This window comes from Oncorhynchus kisutch, unplaced genomic scaffold, assembly GCF_002021735.2.
Source record: "Oncorhynchus kisutch isolate 150728-3 unplaced genomic scaffold, Okis_V2 scaffold893, whole genome shotgun sequence".
Classification (NCBI taxonomy): Eukaryota; Metazoa; Chordata; class Actinopteri; order Salmoniformes; family Salmonidae; genus Oncorhynchus; species Oncorhynchus kisutch.
Genome location: NW_022262838.1, coordinates 1,817 through 10,839, shown reverse-complemented (window position 1 = coordinate 10,839; position 9,023 = coordinate 1,817). Strand labels below are relative to the sequence as shown.

Genomic DNA, 9,023 nt, shown 5'->3' with positions numbered 1-9,023 from the left:
TCCACCCATGTACTTTCTCCAACTTAAATAATTGCCTTTGAGGGTCCAGATCTAATCAAACCTACATTAGTATTAGTCTCCCAAGGCAGACGGTTTGCCTCCCACAATGTATCCAGTACTACCTAGGGTCGGTTTAAGGAGACGACAATAATATAGTTATTGTATAGTACCTTTGTTTAACTACTGAATATGTCTGGAAACACACTTATCGATCTCTATGACGACAGTCTACCGGGTGTTTTTACCGGGTTTTAGGTCATTGGGTCAAAATGAAACACCTAAGGGCATGTTTGTTTGAATTGAGGCCTGAGTGACAGAGAGAGCACTCTGATAACATTGGAGAAGTACAGAGATATTTAATTAATGTCCTTGATTCTTAGCTTATTACTTTCCAATCAGAAACACAACAAATAAATAACTAAATAACTCCAGTCTTAAAACACACCAACATAATATATATGTATACAGTGACAAACAATGCTACATGGTCAAACAGTTGAGGGAGAAATATGTATCTGAGCCGTAATGTACAGATATTGTCAAAATAAAACATAAAAACACTTTCAGAAAATAAGAGTTCAAGTAAAGACCCACCAAGTAAACAAAGAAAGAAAACTCAGAAGTAAAATATTGCAGTGTTGTTATTAGATAAGAAAGATCACATCTTATGGCTTCAAAATCTAAATATAGACATAGCACCCATGTAGACTGATGTACACAGTTCTGATGGAGGAATCAGCTGTATACTCTCCATGTAGACTGATGTACACAGTTCTGATAGAGGAATCAGCTGTATACTCTCCATGTAGACTGATGTACACAGTTCTGATGGAGGAATCAGCTGTATACTCTCCATGTAGACTGATGTACACAGTTCTGATGGAGGAATCAGCTGTATACTCTCCATGTAGACTGATGTACACAGTTCTGATGGAGGAATCTGCTGTATACTCTCCATGTAGACTGATGTACACACAGTTCTGATGGAGGAATCAGCTGTATACTCTCCATGTAGACTGATGTACACAGTTCTGATGGAGGAATCAGCTGTATACTCTCCATGTAGACTGATGTACACAGTTCTGATAGAGGAATCAGCTGTATACTCTCCATGTAGACTGATGTACACAGTTCTGATGGAGGAATCAGCTGTATACTCTCCATGTAGACTGATGTACACAGTTCTGATGGAGGAATCAGCTGTATACTCTCCATGTAGACTGATGTACACAGTTCTGATAGAGGAATCAGCTGTATACTCTCCATGTAGACTGATGTACACAGTTCTGATGGAGGAATCAGCTGTATACTCTCCATGTAGACTGATGTACACAGTTCTGATAGAGGAATCAGCTGTATACTCTCCATGTAGACTGATGTACACAGTTCTGATGGAGGAATCAGCTGTATACTCTCCATGTAGACTGATGTACACAGTTCTGATAGAGGAATCAGCTGTATACTCTCCATGTAGACTGATGTACACAGTTCTGATGGAGGAATCAGCTGTATACTCTCCATGTAGACTGATGTACACAGTTCTGATGGAGGAATCAGCTGTATACTCTCCATGTAGACTGATGTACACAGTTCTGATGGAGGAATCAGCTGTATACTCTCCATGTAGACTGATGTACACAGTTCTGATAGAGGAATCAGCTGTATACTCTCCATGTAGACTGATGTACACACAGTTCTGATAGAGGAATCAGCTGTATACTCTCCATGTAGACTGATGTACACACAGTTCTGATGGAGGAATCAGCTGTATACTCTCCATGTAGACTGATGTACACAGTTCTGATGGAGGAATCAGCTGTATACTCTCCATGTAGACTGATGTACACAGTTCTGATGGAGGAATCAGCTGTATACTCTCCATGTAGACTGATGTACACACAGTTCTGATAGAGGAATCAGCTGTATACTCTCCATGTAGACTGATGTACACACAGTTCTGATAGAGGAATCAGCTGTATACTCTCCATGTAGACTGATGTACACAGTTCTGATGGAGGAATCAGCTGTATACTCTCCATGTAGACTGATGTACACAGTTCTGATGGAGGAATCAGCTGTATACTCTCCATGTAGACTGATGTACACAGTTCTGATGGAGGAATCAGCTGTATACTCTCCATGTAGACTGATGTACACAGTTCTGATGGAGGAATCAGCTGTATACTCTCCATGTAGACTGATGTACACAGTTCTGATGGAGGAATCAGCTGTATACTCTCCATGTAGACTGATGTACACAGTTCTGATGGAGGAATCAGCTGTATACTCTCCATGTAGACTGATGTACACAGTTCTGATGGAGGAATCAGCTGTATACTCTCCATGTAGACTGATGTACACAGTTCTGATAGAGGAATCAGCTGTATACTCTCCATGTAGACTGATGTACACAGTTCTGATGGAGGAATCAGCTGTATACTCTCCATGTAGACTGATGTACACACAGTTCTGATGGAGGAATCAGCGGTATACTCTCCATGTAGACTGATGTACACAGTTCTGATGGAGGAATCAGCTGTATACTCTCCATGTAAACAATAAAAGATGACTCACATAATGAATCTGACCACATAAGCAGACGTTATAGTGACATATAAGTAGCTAATATGTCATTATAAGTGACGTCTAATTTAGTGACATATCAGTAATACGTCCACAGAAGTGACATATACCTATGTGGTTAAATGGCACTATTGTTTTGACATTTTCTAATGAGACCATGTTGCCAAAAGAGCAGCGATGTAACAACATCTCCGATCCTACCATATTCTATTGGTTTCATTGTACTGGGCAACTTCAATCAATCACTGTAGTATTTGACATGTATTTGTTTGCCCTCTTTGGAGACGAGACCAAGGATAAAGGGAAACTGTCCTACTTCCTACTTCATGTATGACTGCAAGAAATCTACATTGAAGTCTTCGCGGCTAACTTCACGTGAACGTGAGGTGATACGACATTAGCATAATATACACACTTACACACAAACTGTACATGGAAGAAATGTCAACTTGACCAAGCCGTCACAAACTACATTCAGTTGGCATTAAGCTAGTGTTTAACCCTTCATCACGTTGTGCTGGTTGTCTTGAGATATGGCAACAGTCAGGCAATGTTACCTGTTGAATAATATCAGAACTCAGAACCCAATCTAGCAGGCTACTCAATTAGTCTGTTATGAACACTACATGTTGAGGTGTATAGTATGTGGAGAGATCTCACTGAGTAACGCCTCACATAAAGTACCTAGAGTGTAGGGTGACGAGAGAGGAACCCAGTATTCTGTTTTGATACAAGACCATCCCTTTACAATTACAACAGTATCATGCAATATATCTGACTGGTAGTGTTTGAAACACAGAATATTTAGCATTCTCAAAACATAAAATTCATAAACAAAGCTCTAGTAATGAATTACACTACAAGATATTCATTATGTTATGTAAATGGATCAAATCATGTAGCTAGCTTCCTTCTGACACGTTTCACAAATATCCCATTCATTGAGGAAATATATATTAATATATGAAATATATATTCAGAACTATATTTCGTGTTATATGATCCTCCTTCACTTTGCATAAACAGTTCACACAAAGAATATTGATTAGTCATACACAAACACACACATTTCTGCCTGTTTACCAGCTCACACACACACAACGAAAACATCAAATGAGACCAAACGTGTGCATAGCTATCCCCATAAACAAGCATTATTAAATCATATGAGAAAATGCTTTCTCCCTACAGTATTATTTAAAGAAACAAATGAATTTACGGCCTCGAAAGACTTCATGTGAATGAATATGGAATGCATCAGGTCACAGCAGGGGAGTTGTGTGAAAACAAGAAATAAATGAAACAGTACTTCATATGATCATCATAGCAACAATGACAATAATAATGGACTGTAACACATTTCTAATGAACAGAATAACCATCAACGTAAAGCAACAAATAATTGCATTTCAATGCTTCTATGGTCATAAGAAAACCGAAAGGTACAGATCTAGGATCAGCTTCCCCTCCCCCAATCCTGACCTTAACAATTAGTGGGGAAAATGCAAAACTGACCCAAGATCAGCATCTATTTGCAATTTCATCCTACACTATTGTGTTGAGATACATGTTGTATCTATTTCTGGTTGAGTCTTTCCCATGTAAAGGAGAAACAGAGGATGTGTGTTTTCAATGTAAAACTGACCACAAGGACGATACTGTCTGTCTGATATGGGCTGACTGAGTGATCAGGCTCCACACGCCCGGCTCCTGTGCCTATGGTTGACTGCTATAGAGAGATGGAGGCTGGATGGGTGGAGGGGGCCCCTTGGCCCTAGCCATTGAGAGGGCCCTTATTCATTGAAGGGTCCCCTATCAGTTGAGGGGGGGTCCTAGCCGTTCCGTCTGGAGTGAGAGGATGGATGGGGACAGTCACTGGGATCACATTTACCATGAGGTCCCTGGGGACCTGAAGGGCCTGATGGCCCCTGGATACTGCTTCCAGGTTCACCTGCAGACAAAAACACTTTCACATTTGTGGGGAGTAGTGAACTTCAGGAGGAAGTAGAGATGATTGGGACGCAACCATTGGGTGATTGTTTAATCAATCAAATAAACCATGAAGGAAAACAGGATGTTATCAGAGGAGCAGTATTACTGGGAACAGTATTATCTAGTCAGCTAACAAAACTGCTTTCATGTGCCAAACTGCAACTCTTAAAAAGGAGATGAAAACACCCACTCTCATGCATACTTTACACACAACCCCCCCTCAATACAGATCAGAATAAAAAGTTAATGTTCTGCACAAAAAGATCAGAATGAAAGATTTTCCTGCTTCGCTCCCGGCAGAGAAGAATCTCTCTGAGTTCATGCTGAAAAGTGAGAGAGTTGATCAAATGGAAATAAGAGATTTAAGTGTATGTTTCTTTTATATCCGCCCTATCAGTGATGATATACTAATTGTTTCGTGTCAGCTTGGTACCTCAGCGTAAGAGAGAGTCATTATGAGTAGCTCTGCTCATTAGTTCTGTTGGCTTACTAATTACTAGTGTTTTTAAACTGAAAACATCAAACGACCTCAGGATGAACTGTTGTCCATGTTAGAGTTGGTGGTTACACTTTACTTGAACCCTCCTTCATAATGGCTACATGACACTGTCATAACCATGACATAACTGTCATAACCATGACATAACACTGTCATAAACATGACATAACAGAGTTTATAAACAGTCATGACACTGATGTCATCTTTTAATTTGAATGAATGTTTGACTTGTATTTAATCAGGGGAGCCCATTGAGACCAGGGTGTCATTTTCGATGGTGCCCTGAGGACAACAAGTTTATAACGGAGGGTTCAAGATATAAAGTTTTACCCAACGTAAGTGTAGGATTCTACAACTACAGCCGTACATTGATGGTATACTGGTATTTCCCCCCTTTCATAAAGCATCAGTTTCAAGTGTAAATATGAAATAACTTCATACGAAACACAATGATGTAATGGTTGCTCCAAGTTTACATTACATTTTCCTTCTTGTGCTTCAATGGCTATAGGGCTTAGCATAATTTCACCACAGTCTGTGTGTGTGTGTATGTGTGTGTGTGTGTGTGTGTGTGGTGTCTAGCTGTTACCTGGTGGTCCTGCCAGACCTGGAGGTCCTGGTATCCCCAGACCTAGCTGACCCCTCTCTCCTTTCTGACCTCTGTACCCTAGAAAGAAACACAAGACAATGACCAGACTGGACTGGACTCCCAGCCTAAGACAACAGACTGGACTGGACTCCAAGTCTAAGACAACAGACTGGACTGGACTCCCAGCCTAAGACAACAGACTGGACTGGACTCCCAGCCTAAGACAACAGACTGGACTGGACTCCCAGCCTAAGACAACAGCCTGGACTGGACTCCCAGCCTAAGACAACAGACTTGACTGGACTCCCAGCCTAAGACAGCAGACTGGACTGGACTCCCAGCCTAAGACAACAGACTTGACTGGACTCCCAGCCAAAGACAACAGACTGGACTGGACTCCCAGCCTAAGACAACAGACTGGACTGGACTCCCAGCCTAAGACAACAGACTGGACTGGACTCCCAGCCAAAGACAGCAGACTGGACTGGACTCCCAGCCATAGGAGGGCAACAGGTAGCCTGGTTCCAGATCAGTTTATGTTGCCTTGCCAACTGTTATGGTCATTGTCATGCCAAACATAGCACCACGCCAGTTGGCTATACAACGAGATGGACAGATCTGGGACCAGGGTTTTGGAGAACAGGACCAGAGGTAGATGAATCCCAACGTGTTTATACATAAAGAGTTTGTGATGAGTGGTTTATGATGAGGTGAGGAATAAGTCATCTCATGTCCGCTCTACGCAGCCTGAATAGTGTACATCTGGTACCAACAGTGCTGCTTCTCTCTCTCAATACTGGACTGTCCCTGTCAACATCACAGCAACACAAAAGTCTCAACACTGTGGACGGCCTTCAACTCCTCTCTATGTGGTTTCCAGGAAGCCCGATGGCCTATTTCATCATGGCAACTGATGTCAGGAGATCTGAGTACCTTAACTGTTCATGTGAGGTGTCTCCACTACTACAGTAGTTACTGTAACTGTTCATGTGAGGTGTATCACTACTACAGTAGTTACTGTAACTGTTCATGTGAGGTGTATCAGTACTACAGTAGTTACTGTAACTGTTCCTGTGAGGTGTATCAGTACTACAGTAGTTACTGTAACTGTTCATGTGAGGTGTATCACTACTACAGTAGTTACTGTAACTGTTCCTGTGAGGTGTATCAGTACTACAGTAGTTACTGTAACTGTTCATGTGAGGTGTATCAGTACTACAGTAGTTACTGTAACTGTTCCTGTGAGGTGTATCACTACTACAGTAGTTACTGTAACTGTTCATGTGAGGCGTATCCACTACTACAGTAGTTGCAGCTTATGTAGAAATATGTTGCTCAGAAAGAAATCCCAGGTCATTAAATAATAATACACTCCCTGTATCCCAAATGCACCCTATTCTCCTACATAGTGCACTACTTCTGACGAGAGCCCTATGAATCCTGGTCAAAAGTAGTGCACTATATAGTGAATTGGTTGCCATTTGAGATGCAGCCTTTGTCTTCTGGCATGCTGTCAAAACAGGCATCATCACACCGAGCCAACGGCGGCTGTGTTGGATGTGTGTGTGTGTGTTGGAAGTGTGTGTGTGTTGGATGTGTGTGTGTTTGTGTGTGTTGGAAGTGTGTGGTGTCATGGGGTGACATGGCTCTTCCTGACAGCAAGAGAGCTGCCTGCCTGACTGCAAGCGAGAGTCTCTGAAGAATTAAAAACAGAGCAAAGATGCTGTCTGCATCCCAGATGGCACCGTATTCCCAGAAGTAGAACACTAGTTTTGACCAGAGCCCTATGGCCAACAGTAGTGCACTAGTTTTGACCACAGCCCTATGGCCAACAGTAGAACACTAGTTTTGACCACAGCCCTATGGCCAACAGTAGTGCACTAGTTTTGACCACAGCCCTATGGCCAACAGTAGAACACTAGTTTTGATCAGAGACCTATGGCCAACAGTAGTGCACTAGTTTTGACCACAGCCCTATGGCCAACAGTAGAACACAAGTTTTGACCACAGCCCTATGGCCAACAGTAGTGCACTAGTTTTGACCACAGCCCTATGGCCAACAGTAGAACACTAGTTTTGACCACAGCCCTATGGCCAACAGTAGAACACTAGTTTTGACCACAGCCCTATGGCCAACAGTAGTGCACTAGTTTTGACCAGAGCCCTATGGCCAACAGTAGAACACTAGTTTTGACCAGAGCCCTATGGCCAACAGTAGTGCACTAGTTTTGACCAGAGCCCTGTGGCCAACAGTAGTGCACTAGTTTTGACCAGAGCCCTATGGCCAACAGTAGTGCACTAGTTTTGACCAGAGCCCTGTGGCCAACAGTAGTGCACTAGTTTTGACCAGAGCCCTATGACCAACAGTAGTGCACTAGTTTTGACCTGAGCCCTATGGCCAACAGTAGTGCACTAGTTTTGACCTGAGCCCTATGGCCAACAGTAGTGCACTAGTTTTGACCTGAGCCCTATGGCCAACAGTAGTGCACTAGTTTTGACCTGAGCCCTATGGCCAACAATAGTGCACTAGTTTTGACCTGAGCCCTATGGCCAACAGTAGTGCACTAGTTTTGACCAGAGCCCTGTGGCCAACAGTAGTACACTAGTTTTGACCTGAGCCCTATGGCCAACAGTAGAACACTAGTTTTGACCAGAGCCCTGTGGCCAACAGTAGTGCACTAGTTTTGACCTGAGCCCTATGGCCAACAGTAGAACACTAGTTTTGACCAGAGCCCTGTGGCCAACAGTAGTGCACTAGTTTTGACCTGAGCCCTATGGCCAACAGTAGAACACTAGTTTTGACCTGAGCCCTATGGCCAACAGTAGTGCACTAGTTTTGACCTGAGCCCTATGGCCAACAGTAGTGCACTAGTTTTGACCTGAGCCCTATGGCCAACAGTAGTGCACTAGTTTTGACCTGAGCCCTATGGCCAACAGTAGTGCACTAGTTTTGACCTGAGCCCTATGGCCAACAGTAGTGCACTAGTTTTGACCTGAGCCCTATGGCCAACAGTAGTGCACTAGTTTTGACCTGAGCCCTATGGCCAACAATAGTGCACTAGTTTTGACCTGAGCCCTATGGCCAACAGTAGTGCACTAGTTTTGACCTGATCCCTATGGCCAACAGTAGTGCACTAGTTTTGACCTGAGCCCTATGGCCAACAGTAGTCCACTAGGTTTGACCTGAGCCCTATGGCCAACAGTAGTGCACTAGTTTTGACCTGAGCCCTATGGCCAACAGTAGTCCACTAGTTTTGACCTGAGCCCTATGGCCAACAATAGTGCACTAGTTTTGACCTGAGCCCTATGGCCAACAGTAGTGCACTAGTTTTGACCAGAGCCCTGTGGCCAACAGTAGTG

At 43.1% G+C, this 9,023-nt stretch overlaps 1 non-coding gene across 1 annotated transcript; it reads right to left on the bottom strand.

The window, feature by feature from the left end:
• Nucleotides 1–339: 339 nt before the first annotated feature.
• Nucleotides 340–6,019, bottom strand: LOC109876790 (uncharacterized). The gene is made up of 2 exons (XR_004207795.1): nucleotides 5,664–6,019; nucleotides 340–4,534 (listed from the first exon to the last, which is right to left on the bottom strand). It is a non-coding gene; the product is annotated as an uncharacterized LOC109876790 (transcript).
• Nucleotides 6,020–9,023: the final 3,004 nt, after the last annotated feature.